General features: G+C 48.3%; 1 long non-coding RNA gene across 1 annotated transcript in view; it reads left to right on the forward strand.

Moving 5' to 3' along the window:
- LOC103587821 overlaps nt 1-21,674 on the forward strand; it is a 192,615-nt gene that overhangs the window by 72,904 nt on the left and 98,037 nt on the right. The window contains exon 2 of the long non-coding RNA XR_550257.1: nt 18,892-19,016. This is a non-coding gene — a long non-coding RNA (uncharacterized LOC103587821). The remainder of the gene's footprint in view (nt 1-18,891; nt 19,017-21,674) is intronic.

Below are 21,674 nucleotides of genomic sequence, written 5' to 3' on the forward strand. Positions count from 1 at the left end.
CTCGCTGGCTGAGGTGCCCCGAGCCCCGGTCTCCTGATCCCCAGAAGGGAGGACGACCCCCCCCCCCCCCCAGCAGGCCGCTGTTGTTAGCTCTGGCAGACTTTAGTTGGGGGTTGGGACACCTGGCAACACCTTGGATAATGAGTGTTTGTTTCTGGGGGCTTGGAACATCCACCCCAGGCCGATTGCAGGTTGGATGCTTGTTACTGGAGTGGGTGTCCACCCACTGATGGCAAAGGGACAGGTCAGAGGAGGGAAGGGTCTTTCTTTAAATGGAAAGCCAGACATGGGGCCTCTTGGAGAAGATCAGGAACAACTCAGCAATGAATTGGGGGAAAAGGAGAGGCCAACTCCTAGAGGGCTTGGAGAAGAGGCTGGAGAGAGGAGAGGACCCTGGGATTAGTCCCATGAAGGCTGGGACCTTCTCTGCCTGAGTGTCTGCCGTTACCCCCACCCCCACCCTCAGTATGAGGAACAGAGTGGGCTTGCAATACAAATATACTGGCTGAAAAGAGAACAAATACAGAGGCTAGTGTTGGGGCAGCCTTGAGGAGGTGTGGTGTGCTTCATTAGCTGCGTGTTCTGGACGGAACCATCAGGTCCGTAAGTGTCCCTGCCCAGCTGCTATCACAAGGCTTCAGGAAGGGCTCACCCGTATTTTCCCAGCCTCCTCTGAGATATCTCTTCAGTAAGGGACAGCTCACCTGAGCAGTGCTTCTGCCACAAGGACGGAAAGGAAAAGTATGGCCAGTACTTTACGACTCCTTTCATCTCAGCTTCATCTACTCAGATAAGGAAATGACTTCACCATGTTTCTAGAATTTGCTCGAGGTCTCCTGGCAGGTTCATGGAAAAGTACGAGCACACATAGGCCTCATTTATAGACTGGAAAAATCTATCTGGTCAGTTTACCTCTGCTGATATTTACTGACCACATGTAGTATGCTTGGGTGCTCCCTTGAGAGGTCACTTGGGGTTTGAAGGTGCTTGAGTCCTCCAGCCTTGGAGCGTCTGGTCCTGCTCTGTGACATGCCTCTTTGCTCCCATTTGTGCCAGCAACAGTCACACGTAGGAGGCTGGAGCTTGAGAAATGTTTGTGGAAGGGCTGCCTGGCTGATTCGGCAAACAGACTGCACAGGTATTTCCCAACAGCAGCTGGGGGGATGTTCTGGATCCGTCAGAACTGTGCGCAAGATCCTGCAAGACACCCATGTCCCCTTTACAGGGAGCCCCACCTGCCTGGCCTTTTAGGAACAAGATCTGTCCTCAATGGTCCTTCGGGGTGGCTCACTGACGGTTATGGGTCTGCGATCTCTGTGGTCAGGACACCCTGGCTCTGGATAACTCTCGAGTGCAGCATGCCGGGCCAACTGTGCGGTGGGTGGGGTGGAGATGGCTTGAGGCCTCTTTCAAACATACCATTAGGAAGTACCCAAGGCAGTGCTGATGTGGATGCAGCATCTGAGAGTTCCCGGAGATGTGGGCCAGGCTGGCACGTGCATCTTCCCTGGTGTTACAAGTGCCATGTGCCTGGGCTCTGCCAGTGACTTACGTTAGGGACTTTGTCATGTCCCTATTTGCTGAAGACACTCTGGGAGGTCACAGCTGACCTCAGTGCTGGCTTAGGCAAAAGCTGGCCAGTGGCATATCTGGGAAGTCCTGATAAAGGGGGTATGGTGGGTGAATTGTGTCCCCCCAAAACATATGCTCACATCATAACCCCTGGCACCTGTGAATGAGACCTTATTAGGAAGTAGAATCTTTGCAGATGGAATAAAATTAAGTTGAGATCATATTGGAGTAGGGTGGACCCTTAATCCAATGAAAGGTGTCTTTATAAGAGAAAGGGGGCAGAGACACAGACACACTTTGGGACAAAGGCCATGTGAAGGTGGAGGCAGAGATTATTAGACTGATGAATCTACAAGCCAAGGAACACCAAGGATTGCCAGCAGCCACCAGAAGCAGGAAAAGGCAAGGAAATATTCTTTCCTAGAGTCTTCAAAGAGAGCAGGGCCCTGCTAGCACCTTGATTTTGGACATGTAGTCTCCAGAACTGTGAGAACATAAATTTTTGTTGTTTTAAACAACCTAGTTTGTGGCAATTTGTATGGCAGCCCTAGAAAACTGGTGCAGGAGGGAATCCCATTTCATCATGAGGTGAGGGCTTTTCCAGACTCCATTTACAGTTTGGAATTGCATGTCCATAGGTGAATTTTGGTATTTGCCTTTGCTGCTGTGATTTGGCATTTCTCTTTCATGCATTCATTATTATTGGGCATTTGTTATGTTATCAGATTTGCCATTGTCTGCTGAAATCCAGTAATTCAGTCTCCCACCCATAGTTTGCATCAACCAGGTGTTAACCCCACCCTCTGCCTATCCCCACCTTGTTATCTTAACTCATGTCTTCATCCCTGGGCTGGGGGCTTCTCTGACTCACCTAGAACCCACCTCATCTGTCATAGAATTAGGCCAAGGTATCTTCCGAGACCCCCCCAGAACTCCCCATGCCCTGCTCTGAAGTCCTTCGGCCCCCTGAGTTGGACAATGACCATCTAATGGCCCATGTGCTTGGACTGCTATTTGGGCATTCAGACATTCCTGGTTGATTCCTGTGAGCCAGAGTGGTGCTGGGCCCCCAAGGAGTCAGCAGCCCTCTGAGCTCCTTGTTCTGAGCACTCACCCTGTTCCAGCCTTCTGTCCTCCCTTCCTGGGCCCAGCGTTAGGAAGTAGAAGTAGAGAGTTGTATCAGTGCCAGTGAACCAGTGCTGTATGGGTGAATACTGCTATTTTTATCCCCATGATAAAGATGTGAAAGTGAGACTCAGAAATAAGGAACTTGCCTAAGGTCACACTGTATTGGTCCGTTTTCTGTCACTTATAACGAAATACCTGAAACTGGGTAATGTATAAAGAGACAAAGTTTATTTCTTATAGTTTTAGAGGCTGAGAAGTCCAAGGTTGAGGGAGCACATCTGGTGAGGACCTTCTTGGTGGGGACTCTCCGTAGAGTCCCTAGGCAATGCAGGGTGTCACATGGTGCGGGGGCAACAATGTGTTAACATGCTCACTTGCTGTCCACTCCCATGATAACCCACTCATTCATTAGCCCATTAGTTCATTAATCCATGCATTGATTAATCCATTTGTCCACTCACCTCCTCAAGGCCCCACCTCTCAACACTGTCGCACCAGGGATCCAGCTTTCACACTAGCTTTGGAGGGGACAGACATTCAGGCCACAGCAGTCGCATGGTTCTCTAGTGGGGGGGGGGGGCTGAGGTTGGAACCCTGGCCTGTCTGCCATAGGCTGGACGCCCATCTGTGAAAGAGGGGGCAGGAGGGGCACTGTGCATCCATGGGGTAGGGGCTTCTTTGCAATGGATCCAGGGGGTGATGGGAACCTGTTGTATCACTGGATTGGAAGGCTTCCCAGAGCAGTAGACATGAGGGCGGATCCCTGAACACCCATAGGCTCCAGTAGGTCTCTCTGTCAGCAGCCAGCATGCTCAAACCCCTTTAGCCCTTGGAACAAGGAGGGAAAGAGCCTGGCTGTGTCTGTGGGAATTATGCAGACACATAAAGATGTGTGGCTTAATCACCTTTCCTGCAGTGCCTGACGACTTCTTTTTTTTCTCTGACTTCCCAGTCTCTCGGTGGACTCAAATTTCAAACATACACCCTGGCATTGTGTCTGAGTTCACATTCCTCTGGACTCTCCATGGCCTGCCATTTTCTAGACATCAGCCCCTAACCCTCTGGTCATAGCCTAGCAGAGACCAGGGGAAGACTTAGGATAGGGATCTGGACATTGGTTAAGGGCATCGTAGAGTTAAACAAACCTACCTAGGACACCCCCTTCCCCCTGAAACAAAAACAGAAACTGAAAAAACAGGAGAGACTAGGAACTCAAAAAGTTGGGAGTCACCATACCTCAAAGTCCAACTGCTCTAGGAGGAGGTAAAAGAAAAGAAAAAAGGAGCAGATTATCACTCAACTAACTTAATATCATGGCTGTTATATGCTCAGTCTCATGTCATCATCATGCCAGTCAGCTAAGGCAGAGGTCAGCAAACTGACAGGCCACCTGTTTTTGTAAATAAAGTTTTATTGGAACACAGCCATGCCCATTCACTTACATATTGTCAATAGTGCTTTGGCACTGTAATGGCAGGCTCTACTCATGACAGAGACCCTATGGCCTGCAGACCCTAAAACATTTCCTATCTGACCCTTAAATAAAAAGTCAGCTAGTCCCTGTTCTAAACTGCTCTTCTGACTTCTAACTAGTGTGAGCTATTTTCTGTGGAGGGTTAAGCTCTTTGCAGAGTTTCTCATTTACTCTTCATAGAAGCAGAGGGCCAGCGAGGGGCCTGCCAAGATCACGCAGTGAGTCCGTGAATGGCTGGCATTCACCTCCTGGTCTGCCTGCCCCCACAGCTGCACCCTGACCCCCTGACCCACTGCCCCAGTCTCGTGCCCAGCCTCTGCAGGACATGGTCCAGGTCCACACAGCTTAGAAAGGTTTTCGTGTGTCTGCGATCCATTCAGGATTGTTTGTGAGGAAGTTAGGACTCAGCTGAGCTATTGCAAGGGTGGATTGGGTCTCTTCCCTTGGAATATCTCCAGCCCCCCACCCTGGATGGCATAGAGCAGGGAGCCCAATAATTTTTTCTGATCTAAGGGAAGAGTCAATGAAGGGAGCAGCCCTCAAGCCTGGGCACTGCAGCATAGCCTGTAAGAACCGACCCTCTGGAACCTGTGTCAGGCCACAAATTTCGATCGGCTGTGGGAACTTGGACAAGGTAGCTGCTCTCTGTGCCTCACTTTCCTCATCTGTAAAATGGGAACAAGCATGGCATCAATCCCCAAGAGACTATTGTGAAAGTTATAGGGGTTATTGTGAGCTGTGCACATCGAACATTCTTGGCACGTTGCCAGTGTGGCAGAAACAGGCTGTATACTGAGGATCAGGGGGACATTTGCAGAGGATTCTTTAGGAATCCTGGGGAAAGGGAGAGCAGCATGCTGACCCTTGAACAGTCTTGCAAAATGAGACTTCCAGGCAGGGGAGAGTGTTGAAATGACCCAGACTCACACCACCGTCGGAAAAGCCAGTCTGATAGTGGCCCTGTTCCCTTCACCAAGGCGAGAGGAGAGGCAGAGTGTTCAGACTCGATTTCCCAACACCTGCTTCTAGGGATCCCTGCAGATTCCTCAGCAGCTACTGCTGCACCCCAGCGATGGGGTTGCTGCACAAGACCTGGATACTACACATTGGGGTGAAGTTTTGCCCCAGGGTCTTGTGTTTACCCCTGGTCCGTCAGATGGTAAGGTGGTTCCCAGTGGCCTCTGTGGGTGGGTCACTCTAGCTGTCCTGCTTTCCCACATTGCAGGAAATCACTGGGCTGAGCAGCAGGACAGGGAGTAGAAGAACTCCTTGCCATTTTCCAGTCACTCACACAGAGCTTGATTGTTCCAAAAGGAGCTGTTGAACCATGGCCTAAATAAATTAAGGAAGACTTGTGTCTCATGCTCTCTCGGGCTTGGGGGTTTGGAAGAAAAATCACTGGTTGCTCTTGCTTGAATAGATGTTCCCCAGCCCAGTGGCAGGGTGGAATGAGCTTCACAAAGTAGTTGTGCCAGGGGCTCACTCCAGGAGAACCTGATAAATTGTGCTGGGAAGGAGCAGGCGCCTGTTCTTCTTGAAGCGGTCAGGTGACCCTGATGTCAGCAAAGGTTGAGCTGCATTTGTTCATTTGCCTGTTTGCCTTCCCTTGCCACATATGAACACATGGTACAGGAAGCCCTGGGGGACGAATCAATCACACAGGGAGACCTAGGAAATGAGAGCAATCGAGACAGCCGCCAGTTAGTGACCGCCCACTGCTGCCAGGTGCTCTGCTCAATCCACTCAAATGTCCCCATTTGATGGATGTGGAGACTGAGGTCATGGGGGTGAAATGACATGCCCAAAGGCACCGGGCTGGTAGAGTTGGAGTCAGGACTATACTTAGGTCTTGTGGGACTCTAAAGTGCTGACACTCTGAATTGGCTGCCCTGTCCAGATCGTCATAGGGGACAGCTGTTTGTTGGGATTGCTGTTCACACTAGAAATCCCACCTGGGTCTCCCCTTGTAGAAAACTAAGGGTCCTCATTATCTCTAGTACCCCGTGTAGAAGTGGGTCCAAGTTGCCTTTTGAAAAAGACTTAGTGTAGGAAATGCAGTATCTCAATTATTTCTAGACTTCTCAGTAGGATTTTATGTTGTAGGAGGGTGGGCATTTAAATATACACAGATGTGGGTTTTTCTATTCCTGTTTGAACGCTCTCGGCACAGTGGGGAGGAAGAGGAGGACTGAACGTCACAAAGCTGAGATGATCAGGTACTATTAGATATTCTGTGGGCCTGGAAGGCTGACCTCACTAATATAGGACCCATTGGCACCTACATTTTCTATTTGCTGATTAGAGATCACGTTTCTTTGACTTGATCCTCAAATACGTCTGAGTTTGACCATTTCTTATATCCTGAGCTCTCTAGTGCCCCAGAGTTCCCCCCCATTTCTTTTTTATACATGATTGAAGCTTTACCAGTGAAGTATCATCATCATCATGATTGTTCATACTGCAGTCATTTGTTGCACAAGCAGCGTTATAACTCCAAAGAATGGAAAAAGATGAGAAAACGAAATCAATAGCCACCCTCCCCCAACTAATCGGACTGTTTTCAGATGTCTGATATGCTCTGTCTGTACGTTAATTAATGATTTTATGTAGGCACAGGTGTGGGGAATAGCTTGTAGTCTGTTTTTCACCTGATATTCTGTCACGGACATTGTTCCATTTTATTGAAGCACCTGACTAATGGTCATTCTTCAGGAGTGTGTAATGGTTCGTCAACTTAAGATGCCATACTCTAAACCAGTTCTCTGTGGTTGAAAATTAAACTTTCTAGCGTCACGGACATTGTTCCATTTTATTGAAGCACCTGACTAATGGTCATTCTTCAGGAGTGTGTAATGGCTCGTCAACTTAAGATGCCATACTCTAAACCAGTTCTCTGTGGTTGAAAATTAAACTTTCTAGTAGTTTACAATTACACCTAAGGGTGCTATGAACATCTTTGTACATGTAACTTTTCTTTTGAAAAATCCTTTGGGCAGTTTCTCAGCAGAAGGATTATTGAGTCAAAGGGCACAGTTTTATGAATCTTGACCCGTATTGCCAAATGACTTTCAAATAGGTTGTTTACGCTGCCTCCATCAACACGTGGATATGCCAGTTTCACCACAACCTCATCAACACCGGGTATTATTAGCTTAAAAACATTATAATTCAATAGGTGCAAAATGGTCTCTTGTTAGGTTTATATTTTTTTTATCCTTAGTGAGGCCATTTTTTTTTTTTTCATCTGCTTGTTTACCAACTCTCTTTGGGAGTGCTGATTTTGGCTGCCCCTCTAGCCAAGTCTGTTCCTTTCCATGTGGACGCCTTCAAGTTGAGCCAGTTGCAAGGCAGCCTCTACTTAAAATGAGTGAGCTTCAAAATTGAGCCTTTGTGTGAAAAGCTGATTAGCACATTGGCTCCTGAGTGTGAAGACTGGGTTGAAAACACCCTGATCCTCACATCACGGGGTTCTGTATGAAATCACCAAACTGACCTTTGTGGTCTTTGTAACTTCAAACTTAACACTTGTCCCCTTAGATTTGTCCTATGAGCAAGGCAGGGTTTTTCTTCAGAAAGCTTAGAGACACAACGCTTCAAATATTTTGGGCTTCCTAACTCGACAAATGAAGAAAAGTCCCTGTGTGTTCCTGTTAAGTCTCTTTATTTGTGGCGCTGTTTGGGTTTGAAGATAGCTTTCTCTGATTTTCTCTTGCTCATTCTCTCACCACATCCTGTGGGGTCAGGAGGCTTCCTTCACCCTGTTTCTCTGTGCCTGACTGTTGTGACTCCTGGAGCCCTCCCCTGGCTCTCCAGTGGGAACCTTTCTCCCCAGGAAGGTTGAGGCTAGTTGGCAAAAGCCAGGATGGATTTAAAGAGTCCCTAAGGAAGAGCAGAGCTTACATGTTTGGATTTGTAGAAATGCCTACATTTCAACTCAGGAGGAGTAATGGGATGGGAACTGGAATTTCAATTTAGAGTTTCAAAGCCTTAGAGCTAAAAGAAACCTCAGAGGTAACCTCCTGCGATCCTTTCTCCAGAGCAGGGCTTCCTCTGTAGCATTTCTGATGGTGGCATTTCTGTTGCTCACACCCTCCTGTGCTAGGGAATTTATGTCTCTCCTGTTGAATAAGATCATCCTTCTAATTCCTTTTTTTTAAAAAAAAAAAATGACCGGTAAGGGGATCTTAACCCTTGACTTGGTGTTGTCAGCACCACGCTCAGCCAGTGAGCTAACTGGCCCAGGAAGGAGGCTGCCCGTGAGTGGCTGCCATGAGTGATTTCTCTAGGATTATTCTTCTTTGATGCTAGGGTTTCCTTGCTTTGCCTGTGCTGATTATTTTGGTTGACCAGTTGACCTGTGGTCACTTGAGAGCATTCACACTTGTGAGAAGTCTTTCTCTTCTTTTTTTCTTCTCTTCCTCCTGCTCTGGGAGAGGTCGCATAACTGCTTGGATGGACCTATCTTTTGGGCAGATTGGACATGACTCATCAGTCTTTAGAGAGCTGTGATTTCTTGACTCGGAGGGGATCTCTTTCTTAGCTCCTTACCACTGTCAGTCCGGGTGCTTGTTAACTGGATGGTCCCCTTCATTTGCCTCTAGAGCACCTGGAACAGCAGCCCTCCAGGGACCCACTTCTGTGGGAAGCGGGGTGGGGTTCTCTGCCTGGGATTGGACTCCCCACTGACACCCCTTTTGCTCTTCTCCCCCGGCTGCGGTGACAAGGACTTGTGGACTTCTACTTGGGGTGCAAAGCCCCCACGTCTGTAGAGTGAGAGAATCGTGCTCTAGAGCATTCCACCTTGGACTACGTATCCAAACACCCTAGCTGTACAGCTGCCTGTGTGTGAGACGCAGGACCTCCAGCTACAGCTTCCCTTCCCTTGCTCTGTGAGTTTAGATGGGTCCCTTGCTTTCTTGAGGCTTCATTTTTTCCTTTAGTAAAATTAGAGAATGAACATTGGAAGTTTTCATATTTTCTTAAGACACTCAAACCCCTTTGGAAACTGAAATTTTCTGTGCAGGCCTTCTACGAACAGCTGGTTAAAGGAGAGCTGCTTTGGTTAGAATGGGGGATGGTCCTCCTGCTGCCCCCACCTTGTCTCCACCGAGCCCAACGTAAGCGGCCTGCGGGAGACCCTCTTGAACCCCTAGGATTTGTGGTGAGCTTTTGGAAGGGGTATCACTAGAGGATTCTTATACAGCCCAGTGACCTATGATATAATAACAGCAGCATCCACCCGCTGAGCACTAACCATGTGTCAGGTGTGCTGCAGAGGTTAGGTTCGGTTCCAGCAGGTACTCTGGGAGTTCTACATCTTTATCCCCATATCACAGATAAGGCCCAGGCTCGGCAAGGTGCACTGTGCTCTACATACCTGAGGTCATGCAGGAAGGAAGTGGTGGAGCCTCAGTTCCAGCCTGTGTAGCTCGGCAGCGAAACCTGTCTGCTTAAACTCTGGGCTTTACTGCCTCCCTGTGACTCGTGACCTTCAGCCTGACTTCCACCATCCTGATCTGCCCTGGAGTTTGGTTCTTTGAGTGGTCACTCCTACCTGCCATCTCTGATGGCCCCCTCATTTAGCCTTTTAGGTGCTCCTGGCTCAGGGATGTGTAGTACTAGAACAAGGGCATCAGTGTTTTCTAGAATATGCTGTACTACTTAGCAAATAAACCCTGTGATGTCACTTGTTTCGTAATTGTCCCAGGTAAACTTGATCCCTTTCCCATTGCCCTCATCACTTACTCTTTTTTGCATGATTTCCAGGCTCCCATTTACTCCCCTTTCCCTCAATACTCCCATCTGTTTCTCCAGACATCACTGTCAGAAATGAGGATGCTCAGTGGGTCCAGAGGCACCTGAGAGAGGATGGACCCCAGGGTCTGTTCATTTCCCGGGGGGCGACTGAGGCCGGAGTCTGTTTTGTCCAGTGCTGGTTCTTCCTCTGAAGCTGCCTTCTTAGGATGGAGGCTCCAGGTGCCTTCCAAGCCCCCATCTGGTTCAGGAGCATGGCAGACTAAGTGGATGGAGGAACTGCGGAACATCCGAGAGATGCGTCGTTTAGGAAATCTTACATCTGTTCTGAAGCTTGGGTTACCAGCTGTCACTCAGCACCTTGGTTCCACGAGCTTGATGGCTTCTTATCGCTGTGGATTAAGTCTCTAAACCACAGTGGTATGTTTGGTGCCTTCCGTCAGCCGCTTGTTTCCACTGGTCATAGGCATGTCATAGCTTGCATACGTAGTGGTGGATGCTGAGGTCACGGGTGAATGCTTCTCCCAGCTTACATCGCTGGGCTGTCACAACCCGTATCTGATGAGCAGCGGCAGATCATGCCTCCCTTCTCCTGCCTGGTGCGGCTTGCTCCATTCTCTCACTTCTTTCAAGCTGCTAGTCACAAGTTTCCTCCTCCAGGAAGTTCTCCATGAGTACCTGAGTTGTCATCTTCATTGTTAATGTTACTTGAGAATTGTAATAAACACTTTACATAAATTATAGAATTTAACCTTTACCAAGTCATCATGACCTTTCTTTTACTGTCTAGGAGCTTTAGGTGTGACTTTCTTGCTCAACCAGATGTGTGGGTCTGTCCATCCATTTGTCCTTTCAGTCCTCCTCTTGTCACCCAGCAGAAGTTTTACCAAACTCCTTTCCTGTATTGTGTGCTGGGGGAACAAAGACGGGGAACACGGGTCTGGGACTCATTCACACATGAAAACAACCACGAATGTTTGCCCACAATTCACAGCTCTCGCTCATTGATTTGAGCCTTGAGCCCAGGCTTCAGCATCCTTGTCAATAAGGCACTCTAAGGAAGCAGGTCCCCCATCTAGGCATGATCTCTTTGTCCTCTGGTCCTAGACCTTCATCCTGGTGGCACAAGGCCTGAGCATGAATCATATGAACCTTCTTGATGCATGTTGGGTTCCCTGAGAAGAGATGCTGAGATGTGGATTAGTGATCAGGATGTTTACTATGGGATGCCTTTGGCATCAACAGCTGTGAAACTGAGGAAGAAGAAATCAGGATTGGGCAGAGGGAGAAGACAAGCTATGACGATGTCCCAACAAAGGCCAGCCCTAAGTAGCCTTCTGGGGAGCTAGAATGACCCTTCAGATTTGTCCTGAATTGGAGGGAAAGTTGATCAGTCATTGTACGCTGGCTGCTCTGGAAGGATGCTTGACTTGAACACGGTAACTGTATTCAGCCAAGGCAGTCCCCAGCGAGGGCTGAGAGCTGAAGGTCATCTACCAGCACTTTCAGCAACTGTCTGGATGATGGCTGAATGGACAAATATCTGCTTTGATCACCCTTTTATCCCCAACACCTGGCATATAACAGGCACCCAGTATTTGGGGGAGTGGAATTACCTAAGCTTTATGGAAGCAGTGTGAGTAATTCATCCAGCAAGTATTCACTATTTTGGAAATGATTTATTAAGCCCCTGTTACATGCCAGGCACCATTGCTTCTCTTACAGAGTTTCTAATCTAGGGGTTTGGGTGGGGGCTGGCTCAACATCGGCTTCCTGGAAGAGGTGACCTTCATTTTGGGGGTGTGACTTCCTGGACTGTGGCCCTGGGCCAGAGTTGGGGCTAGTTTTTCCTTGGCTCCCTAGAAGATGGCTCACTGAGATGGAGAGTTGAGTGGGTACGGGGTATTTTCTCAGGGAGGGGAATCTCCATCACAGCCCACCTGTTGGTGCACCTGTCCACCGTGGGAAATCCCCCACTTAACTTACATTTATTGGCATTTGAACTCCTAGTAGCCTGGAACTTCCCCAGGGGTCCGTCCCATTGGCTCAGTGACTTCAAGTCATTTGAGTAATTGGAGAATGGAAGGACCGGTCTTTTGAGCTAAGTGGAAATATAAGTTCTCTCCTCGATGAGTCACCAAAAACTACAGCCCAGCATATATGCAGCCACTTACCTTTTTTATTTTTTTTTTCTCTATGTAAGTGAGCTATCATTACAGTTCAGGAAGTAGAGACTCTCAGCAGAGTCTTTTGAGCTAAGTGGAAATATAAGTTTTCTCCTCGATGAGTCACCAAAAACTACAGCCCAGCATATATGCAGCCACTTATCTTTTTTTTTTTTTTTTCTCTATGTAAGTGAGCTATCATTACAGTTCAGGAAGTAGAGACTCTCAGCAGTGAGAATCAGATGAAATCAGCCAATTTTAGATCTGAAAGAGACCTAGAGATTGCCTGGTCCAACCGCCTTCCTTTGCAAGGGTCCTTTGGTGGGAAAGAGACTGGCCAAAGCTACCAGAAGGACGGCGGGAGAGACTCAGGGCATGTGACCTCAGCTCATTTGCCTCCCCACAGGGACACAGGGAGGTGCTGCACAGCCTGGCATGTGGTGGGTTGTTTTCATTTGCACAAGTCACCCTAGTGATGAGAAAGGCAAGCAGAGACTTTGATGTTCTGAGTGACAAGACCCAAACATGCTGGCAGGAAGGGAGGGTTTTTGGTTTGGAGAAATGAAAACTGTTTACATTTGGGGTTGATTTGATAATTTAACACCCCTGCAGTGGGAGGATGTTTATGAGGGAAAGTTGAACATAAGTGTAGGTTCAAAAAGGAAAGTTTGAGGTAGAAGACTAGGAGGTGAAATGCTTCTAATGGTTCAGTGAAAACCTCCTGGAAGGGTTGACCTTCCAGAAGCCTTGTTCCACCCCACGCCCCACCGCATCCTCTGTTTCGATGGTGAGATCCATATGGCCCTTTACAGTTTACAAATCGTTTTCACATGCATCATCTCCTTCAGTCCTCACATGAGACAGCGCCACTGAATGCCATCTGACCCAGAGGTGCAGCTTCTAGAGGGAACGTGGCTTGGAATCCAGGGTCTCTGACTCAAAATCCTTTCAGTGGTGCTCCTTCTGGGAGAAGCATGGGCTGAAGGAGCCCAGTTTCTGGAGCTGGATTTCCTGCCCTCCTCTGCCAGCCTCTCTCCTCTGCAGAGACCCTGGGCACCTCAGCTAACCATTCTGTGCCTTTGTTTCTTGAGCTGTAAAATGGGGATAATGAGTCCCTGCACACCATTGGGTTGTATAGGGACAAAAGTGCTCGCACAGCTGCTGACGTGCATTGGTGTTGGATAACTGTGTGTTAGGGTTCCTTGAGGCTGGCTTCCCTAGATTGCTTCAGTAGCAGTTCTGAGGTTCCAGGGACATACGGACTCGTCTGTTGGGAATCAGATCTAAACACCCTCAAGTATCATCAGTGATGTTGCTTATTCTGAGTCTTTAATCACTCTAGTTCCTCCACCCACTGAGAATAGGAGGCTGTGTAGTGAGGGACAGTGGTGAGCCAGGAACTAAGTATTATACAGCATGGGATTTTCTCACTGCCTCATTCATACTCAGAGCATAGTCACTAGTAACTGGGGGGATTTCTTTTTTTCTCTTTTGTATTAAAAAATCGCACACTTTTTGAATAAGTAAATCATTCACAAGACACAAAATCCAAAAAGGATAAAAAATATTTCAGGGAAATCTGCTACGATCCCTGTCCCCAGACTCCTGTTTCTTCTCCCCAATGACACGGTCATTGTCAGTTTGTTGGATCTTCTTCCAGAGACGTTCTGTGCATTGTTGAAAAGAAGATGAATGTTCATGAGTACATTTGCAAGCAAGAATTGAGCATGTGCAGTGCTAGGGGTGGTATGGTGGAAGTACTCAGGACAGGAGAGTTGGGTCTGGGTTCCCCTGGGGTTTGCAGCCACATTACAGGGCGTGAGACCCCAGCTTCAAAGGAGGGGTGCTCTTGTTCTACTGCTGTTTGGCCTGCAGTGCCTGCCTCCCTTCTGCCTGTGGGAATCCTGCTGAAGCAACCTGGGGTCAGATCCCAGCTCACCTACGTGCCAGGCTGCTTGGTGGTGAGCATGTGGCCAGAGTGTTTCTTGTGAGTCCCCCCAGCCTGGCCCCGGTTGTATCAATAGCAGTAGCCATTCATTGCTCTTTTTTTTTTTCTTGTGGGGAGCAGGTGCGGTTCAAATTAAATTTCAGTTTTATCCTTTGTAGTTTTCTGCACAATAAATCATACGTTTATACATAAAGTGACATGGGTTTTGTGAGAAACATTTTTATTTTTGGTTTGCGTGGATGGTTGCTATGCAGCTCTTTTGACCTGTTTCTCTTCCTCCTGTTACACAGCTCTTGGATATCTTTTAGTTTGCCTTGATTTCAAACTAGCAGAAAAAAATCACAAAGATGACATGATGAACTACTGTGCACTCAGATTTGTCAGTTGTTAACTTGGTCTCTGCCCCCCCCCCCCCCACACACACACTATCTTTTTTCTGACCCATTTGAGAGCACATTGCAGACATGCCTTTTTATCTCTAAATAGTCAGTTTCCTAAGAACAAGAACATTCTCTTATATAAGCACTGTGTAATTATCAAACTCAGGAAATTTAGCATTGCTTCGATGGTATGATCTAATCCACAGGCCACATACAGTTTGATCACTGGTCCCAATAATGTCCTTTTTGACTATTTTTTCCTGATTCCAGATCACTGTTGCATGTAGTGGTCTTGTCTCTTTAACATCCCTTTAAGCTGCAACAGTTCCTCAGCTGTACTTGGCTTTGACATTGTGGTAGACTCCAGACAAGTTGTTCTGTAAAACGTCCCTCATTTTGGGTTGGAACCTCCATTCTTGAAAGTTCACACTGTCCCACTTGCTTTACTACACCCCCTATAATTCTCAGTGGTCCAAAATGGCTGGTGGTCCCATCCGCATTTTGTAGGAAAGTCAAATGACTTGTCTACAGTCACATTCTCAGGAAGTGGCAGAGTTAGGATTCAAATGCAGGACTATCTGTCTTGAAATCTATTCTGGCAATAGGAGTGATGAAAGCCGTCAGACACTGAGAATACCAAAATATTTATTGAGCACCTACTCTGTGCCAGATGTTTGCTGAGCATTCTACAAACACTGCAGTGCAACCCCAGTCCAGCAAAGTAGCTGATCTTTCTATCCCTGATTTGCAGATGAGGACCAGGGAAGTTAAGTTGACTATCCATGGCGACACAGCTATCAGGTGGGGACTAGCTCTGAGCCTGGAAGCCTGTATCCTGAGCCTGCACATATTGCCTCCAGGCTCAGGCCTGCTGGATTTCATGGAATCCAGGCAAGCATGGGAGCCAGGTTCCAGTGGCTGTCCAAGAGAGGTGCAGCAGTGTCTGACCTTACGTCCTTTTGGGGTTCTTCTTCAGGAAGAAGCTCAGAGCCTTCCTGGAAGAAGCAGTCAGTCCTCTGCCATCCATATAGGTCAATGGGCAGATGGGTTTTGATGATTTCCAGGTCAGGAATCCATCCGTATGCATGATTCATTTGACAGCTGGCTCACTCTCTCCTCTGAGCAGACAAGAACCCTGCCTATGGTGTGGCTGGTCCTGGCTGCTGTCAGCACACTGCCCAGCTCCTGTGTGGGTCACGTCCAGGTAGTGTTCAAGGCTAGCTGCCTGGATGATGAGGCTGCCTTGCTGGCAGTGAAACTGGTAACTATTCAATGCTGGGTGTTGTACCCTAGACCTCCTGCCTCTCTAATAGAGCCCTGCCTCACCTTGGGGATGCCTCTGCTTGTGCCGGGTCCCCAGCCACTGTGTACCTCACCTTCTGCATGGAGAAAGGAAGATCATACAGCCTTGCCTTGAGTCTTATGGAAGGAGCAGATGGTCTGGACTTGTGACACACTTGGAGTTCTGCTGGCAGAGAGGAGGGCTGATCCCAGAGCACAGCGGCTGAGGGGTTGGCACCTGGACCTCACCTCTGCCTCTCACCTCCTGGGGGTCTTGAGGGACCTGGGTCTGCCTGTCATGGGCACTTGGACTCTTCAGACTTCTGAGCACCATTTGGCCCCTGTGGTGATCTTCTGCAGACCTGAGTGACATCAGAGAAGTATTGTCAGCATCCTTAGAAAGCCCGTGGCTTACTTGGCCAGGTCAGGTGCAGTGTATCTCCATTAACCACAGAGCAGATGAATATCCCATCCTTGGGGACAGTGTGTCAGGCGGGAAGATGCAGGAGGGCCTGGGGAGGAGGCAGCCTCCGCACCCTCCAGGCCGAGGCCCCAGCACATGCTCCGCATTGGGCCTCTCTCTTCACGCCCGCTTCCTCTTCTGCAGGGGTTACTGGATTTCTGAGCAGGTTCCTCCGCAGTGGCCAAGTGGGTCCTAGTACCCATCCTGGGCTGGTCTCCTCTTCCCTGGCTCATCTCTGGGAGTGGGAGGTGACCCTGATGTTGTGACCTTCCCACTTTGCAGGAGGCTCTGAGGACCCTGGCTGGCCCAGGACTCTTGCCCCTGCTGCTCCAGCAGCTCCTGGGAGGAACTTATGCAGAAATTTGAGTTCCTTAATTTTCATGCAGAAATTTGAGTTCCTTAATTTCCATGCAACGTTGCTCCGCGTGTGTGCTGAAAAACATTGATTACAAAACATTCACCAGTTTGGCTGCCTTGGAAACAGGCAGAAGCCAATGTTATTGCTGTCTCCTCCTACCCCCTCCCAGTTACAAGCAGGAGAGGGAGCGAGCTTACAAACCATCAATTCAGTAGCCTCCTCCACCTCCCTGAGCTTTAGTTTCCACATCTGTGAAATGGAGTTGGCAGGTGTACCCCTCTCCTTACCTCCTGGGGTCATTGTGTGTATTTCAGTGGGTCCCTGGAAGACAGGCCTTAGTGAAGTGTCATCTACAGAGCATGCTTGTAACTGGCTGTGTTGTTACGATTAATTACATTTCTCTAGCACCTTATAGTTTAGAGAGCACCTCTTTTGTGCAGGGTTGAACTGGACCCTGGCAGCGCAGCTGGGAGGTGGGCAGTGATATAATGCAGTCCATTTCACAGATTAGTACACGGGAAGTGAGGCACACAGCCAGGTCTCAGCTGAGCATCCGGGACTCAAGCCCCAGGCTTCCTTTGTCCCCTTTGCCCCAGGGGCTGAGCCCTACGCTGAATACGTCATTGTGATGGAATAGGAAGAGGGGAGACCTTTTCTTATTTTCCTGTTGGGATGAGACTGTGAAGTTAAGTCTAGAGCATTGGCTTACATGGTATGAATATTAGTTGGCATTTCTAAGTGCTTGTAATGGACTGGGCCAAGTGCTAAGCTGTGCAAAGATTCTCACTGAACATTAAGAACAAACCTTTAAGATAAAACAAAACCTGAGGCTTAGAGAGTTTGAATAACTTGCTCAGGCTCCTAAAACGACATGTGCAGAAGTAGAACTGGGACGCCAGCCCAGGCGGTCTGCGAAGAGCCCATCGTCAACCAGGAAGCTGTGCTCTGTCTGCCCTTTTTGGGTAACGAAGCGAATACATTTTGACAATAAGGCAAAAAGTGCTTTCCTAGTCAAAATGCCTGAGCGTGGAAGGCTGCTCACGGGGACTCAGAGGTATTGAGGATGACATCTCTCTGACTGTGCTGCTGGGCAGGGGACTCTTCTGAGTGAGGGGGATTCACCCTGTGCTGCTGAGATCTGGGCCCTGAGCACTGGATTAAACCAGCCCAGAATGGGAGGAGGCAGGACTCAGGCTTGCAGAGCTGTGTGGGTCTGTCCTGATACTAACACATCCCAGGGAGGAATGTGACAACCAAAAGGCCTCAGAGAAGCCAACCGTGTCCATTTTTTTCCTGGAGGAGAGAGGGGGAGTTCATTGTGGGGAATACAAGCCACCTGCCCTCTGCTCTCGACTGTGGGGCAAAAACATCGCACCATCTGTTTTCAGAGTCGAGGGCAAATTCTCCTCCAGAACTTTTCAGTGTCCCTTATTCTGAGTCTGTGCCAACCAGCCCCATCTCACTAATGATTTGGCTGCCAGTATGCTGGGGTTTTTTTGGGAGTGGGGGTGGGGGGAGGCAAGAGAGAGGTCTGGAAGGGGGAAGGGGCACCCCGTTGTAAATGTAATAATGTGGCTTTCTGGATGTCCCTTGAAGGACAAGAGAAGGTCAATGTCTGAGCCCACCAGGCTAAGCATCAGGCCCTGCTTCGGAGTAGCTTAGAAGGTACTCCCAGAGGTGGTAATATCAGCGACACCTCTTGTCTCATTCCCCTTCTGGCCTCCTCGTGTAGCCATCTCGATCATCAGTTAAGATGAGAATCTCTGGTGAGGCTACATTTCTTGTTCCCTGAGTCATCCGTGAGGTCCACTGATCACGTTACTAGATGATGGTGCTAAGCTCAGATAAAGTTTACGAGAGCGTTAATCTGATGCAGCTTCCAGGGTTCACGTAATTCCCACCATCTACAGAATGGGCTGAGCATCCGAGGAGAGGCCATCCTCAGAATGAAGTTACTGGGCATGTTTCTTATTCCTTCTGCCTAGATTCCTGGAATCAGATGAATGGAAAACCTTTAGTAGGGAAGAGGAATGTGATTGCTGGGCAGGGTCTTGGGGGTCAGGAGGACCCAACAACTGGCTTGGCCACTTGTGTGACTTCTGAAATATGTGGATATCAAAACTGATCTCGTATAAGATTAAATGACTTAAAGTATATAAAATGCCTAACTGCACTTGGTACATAGTAGTTGCTCAATAAATTGTTCTTATACTTGAGCAATAAATTGCTCAATAAACTGTTCTTATATTATCATATAATAATTATGCAGTTCTTATTTTTTAAATGAATGAAACATCTCATTACCAAATCCATTCAAAGTAAGCATTGATACTAATGATTCTCTATGCTTTTTTTTGTATATTTCTAGAATTCGGTTATATCTGGGATTTAGGCACTTTTCATCTGAAAAAATACATTCAGCATTCTACATGGATTTGAGAACTGTTCTTCTCTGAACTAAAGCTGGAATATTTGGGGATTTGGAGAATTAAGGTAAAGGATTTTTCTCCTTCTGAGCCTTGTGGGATCAAACATAGCTTTTGGAATTGATGGTTGGGTTGTGGTTCTGGAATTTTTGGCATGTCTTCTGGTCAGTGCTGCTCAAAAGTGCTGGGGTAGCTGGCTCCCCATAGCCTCACTCTGACGTGGTTCCCAGTGTTTGGTCCACTTGGTCATTGTGCCTAGGAAGCTCTCCCTCTGTCCCTAGCTGAGGAAGGACCCACTATCTCTTAGGTGAATACCCCACTCCTGTCCTCCTAGCAGAAGGTGTGGGATGCTCCAGCTGTCTCACTAAGACACATGGAGGCTGAGCTGGGGAGAGGAGGGAAAGGTGGGGTAGGGCTTACATAATCAGGTCAAACCATCTCCTGGGTCATTCGGAGCATGAGCTCTTCCCCTCCTCCCAGCCCCACTGGCAGTCCTTGAATCTTATTCTCCAGCCACACTAAGTCTGAGGCTGCACAGGATAAGAGATTTAGCCCAAGGGCTTCAGGCAGATCTGTGTTTTCCTGATTTTGCTTCCCGCCTTCCCTTGGACAAATCACTGCCCCTCACAAAGCCTCGGTTTCTTCATTTGTAAAATAGGGATTGTATTAGTACAAACCTCATGAGGATGTCACTGGTACTGAGTGAGACAGTGGAGATAAAGAGATTAGCATGCTGCCCGGCATGGGGAAGGAAACGCTTCAAAATGGAAGCGGTGCTTTTTAAATTTTTTTCTTAATTCATAAGTTACACCATTTAGACTTATTTCTGTGGACCAGGCTATTTCATAGTCTTTGGTCTGCTGTTCTCTCTGCCTTTCACCTGCCACCAAGTCTGCCTGGGAAACGGCTCATGAATCCCCTTCCCCAAAGCAGAGTTGCTGACTCCCTCCACTGGCCTGCAATGGGCAATTTAAGACATGCCTCCATTATGCCTTGGCTACTGCACTGGGTTGAAATTTTTCTGCCTGCCCCCCACCCCCACCCCATCTCCCCTATCGCTGGTGAACTTGTTTAGAGCCAGGACTGTCTTCCATATCCCAACACCCAACTCAGTGCCTGGCCCAGGTTTGGGCCTCACACTGTAGATGTTGAAAGAAAAATGAATGAATCATTGAAAACAAGAGAGTAAAGAGAGGAAAAAGAGACAGGAGAACCAAAAGAAGAAAGTTTGTATAGGTTCAGAGGAAAGAATGATGCCAGTTGCAATTTTTTTTAAACAAGATGTTGGAAAGAATAAGTAACATAATGAAAAGGAAACAAACATGATTCCTACCATGAATTTAAAAACGACGCAAGGGTGGGAAGGTGAGTGAGAAGAGGTGGACTGGTGAGAAGAAAGACAGGAAAGTCAGAACTGAGAGGGCAGCAGAAAACTGTGCTAAGGCTGTGCTACTCACGTCATCTTTCATGTTGTGCCTTAAATGTTCCAGAGTGCATTTGCATTTCTGGTCTGCTACGGTGTTCGGCATTCCTGTGACACACAGAGATATACAGCATGAAGCCTTGCCCTTCAGCCAAGGTCACGAGACTGGCATGCACACAGGATTCTCCACACCACCAGGCGTATGCAAGGCCTGGGCAAGGTCTCTTCTCCCTGTGGGGAGGCTTCCTGGAGAGGGGGCTGCCTCTTGCGGCTCCTGAAAGATGCTTCTGAGTAGGCCTCCCAGGAGCTGAGCTGATTAACAATTAAGAAGCCTGTCCGTATTGAGCACTCAACACCCTCATGTGCTCACGTTTCCCATTCATTTTAATTTCATGATTTTTCCACTTCTGGTGTTGAAACTCACCTGCAGTGTGTGCGGCGGACAGGCTTTCCTGTGTGAGTGCCACATGACGTTCTTTGGTGCTCAGGACTCAATCAGTCCTGGAGTAGTGTTTTAGGAGCCTGTACTCCTGATTCAGGTAGTTGGCTTTGGGAGCACGAGGGTATGTAAAAGGGCATGCTATGGGTTAAATGTGTCCCCCAAAAGTTCATGTATTGGAAACTTGACTCCCACTATAACAGTGTTTAGAGGGTGGGAAATCTGATTATGGTAATTGAAAGGTGGGGCCTTTAAGAGGGGATTAGTTTGTGAGGATTGTGCCCTTGTGAATGGGTTGATCAATTCATGGAGTAATGAGTGTGGCTCTGATGGCTTTGTAAGGGGGGCAAGTGAGAAGGTTAGCTCTCTCCTGCTCTGTCCACTCTCACCAAGTGACACCTGGTCTCCACGAGACCCTGTAGAGAGATCCATCCAGAAGAAGTCCCTCACCAGATGTGTTCTGTGGACCATGGGCTTCCTGGCTTCCAAAACTGTAAGAAATAAATTTTAGGGCCGACCCCATGGCTCACTCGGGAGAGTGCGGTGCTGGGAGCGCAGTGACGCTCCCACCGCGGGTTCGGATCCTATATAGGAATGGCCGGTGCGCTCACTGGCTGAGCGCGGTGTGGTGCGGACGACACCACATCAAGGGTTGCGATCTGTGTCCCCCAAAAGTTCATGTATTGGAAACTTGACTCCCACTATAACAGTGTTTAGAGGGTGGGAAATCTGATAATGGTAATTGAAAGGTGGGGCCTTTAAGAGGGGATTAGTTTGTGAGGATTGTGCCCTTGTGAATGGGTTGATCAATTCATGGAGTAATGAGTGTGGCTCTGATGGCTTTGTAAGGGGGGCAAGTGAGA

This window comes from Galeopterus variegatus, unplaced genomic scaffold (assembly GCF_000696425.1).
Source record: "Galeopterus variegatus unplaced genomic scaffold, G_variegatus-3.0.2 Scaffold490, whole genome shotgun sequence".
NCBI lineage: Eukaryota > Metazoa > Chordata > Mammalia > Dermoptera > Cynocephalidae > Galeopterus > Galeopterus variegatus.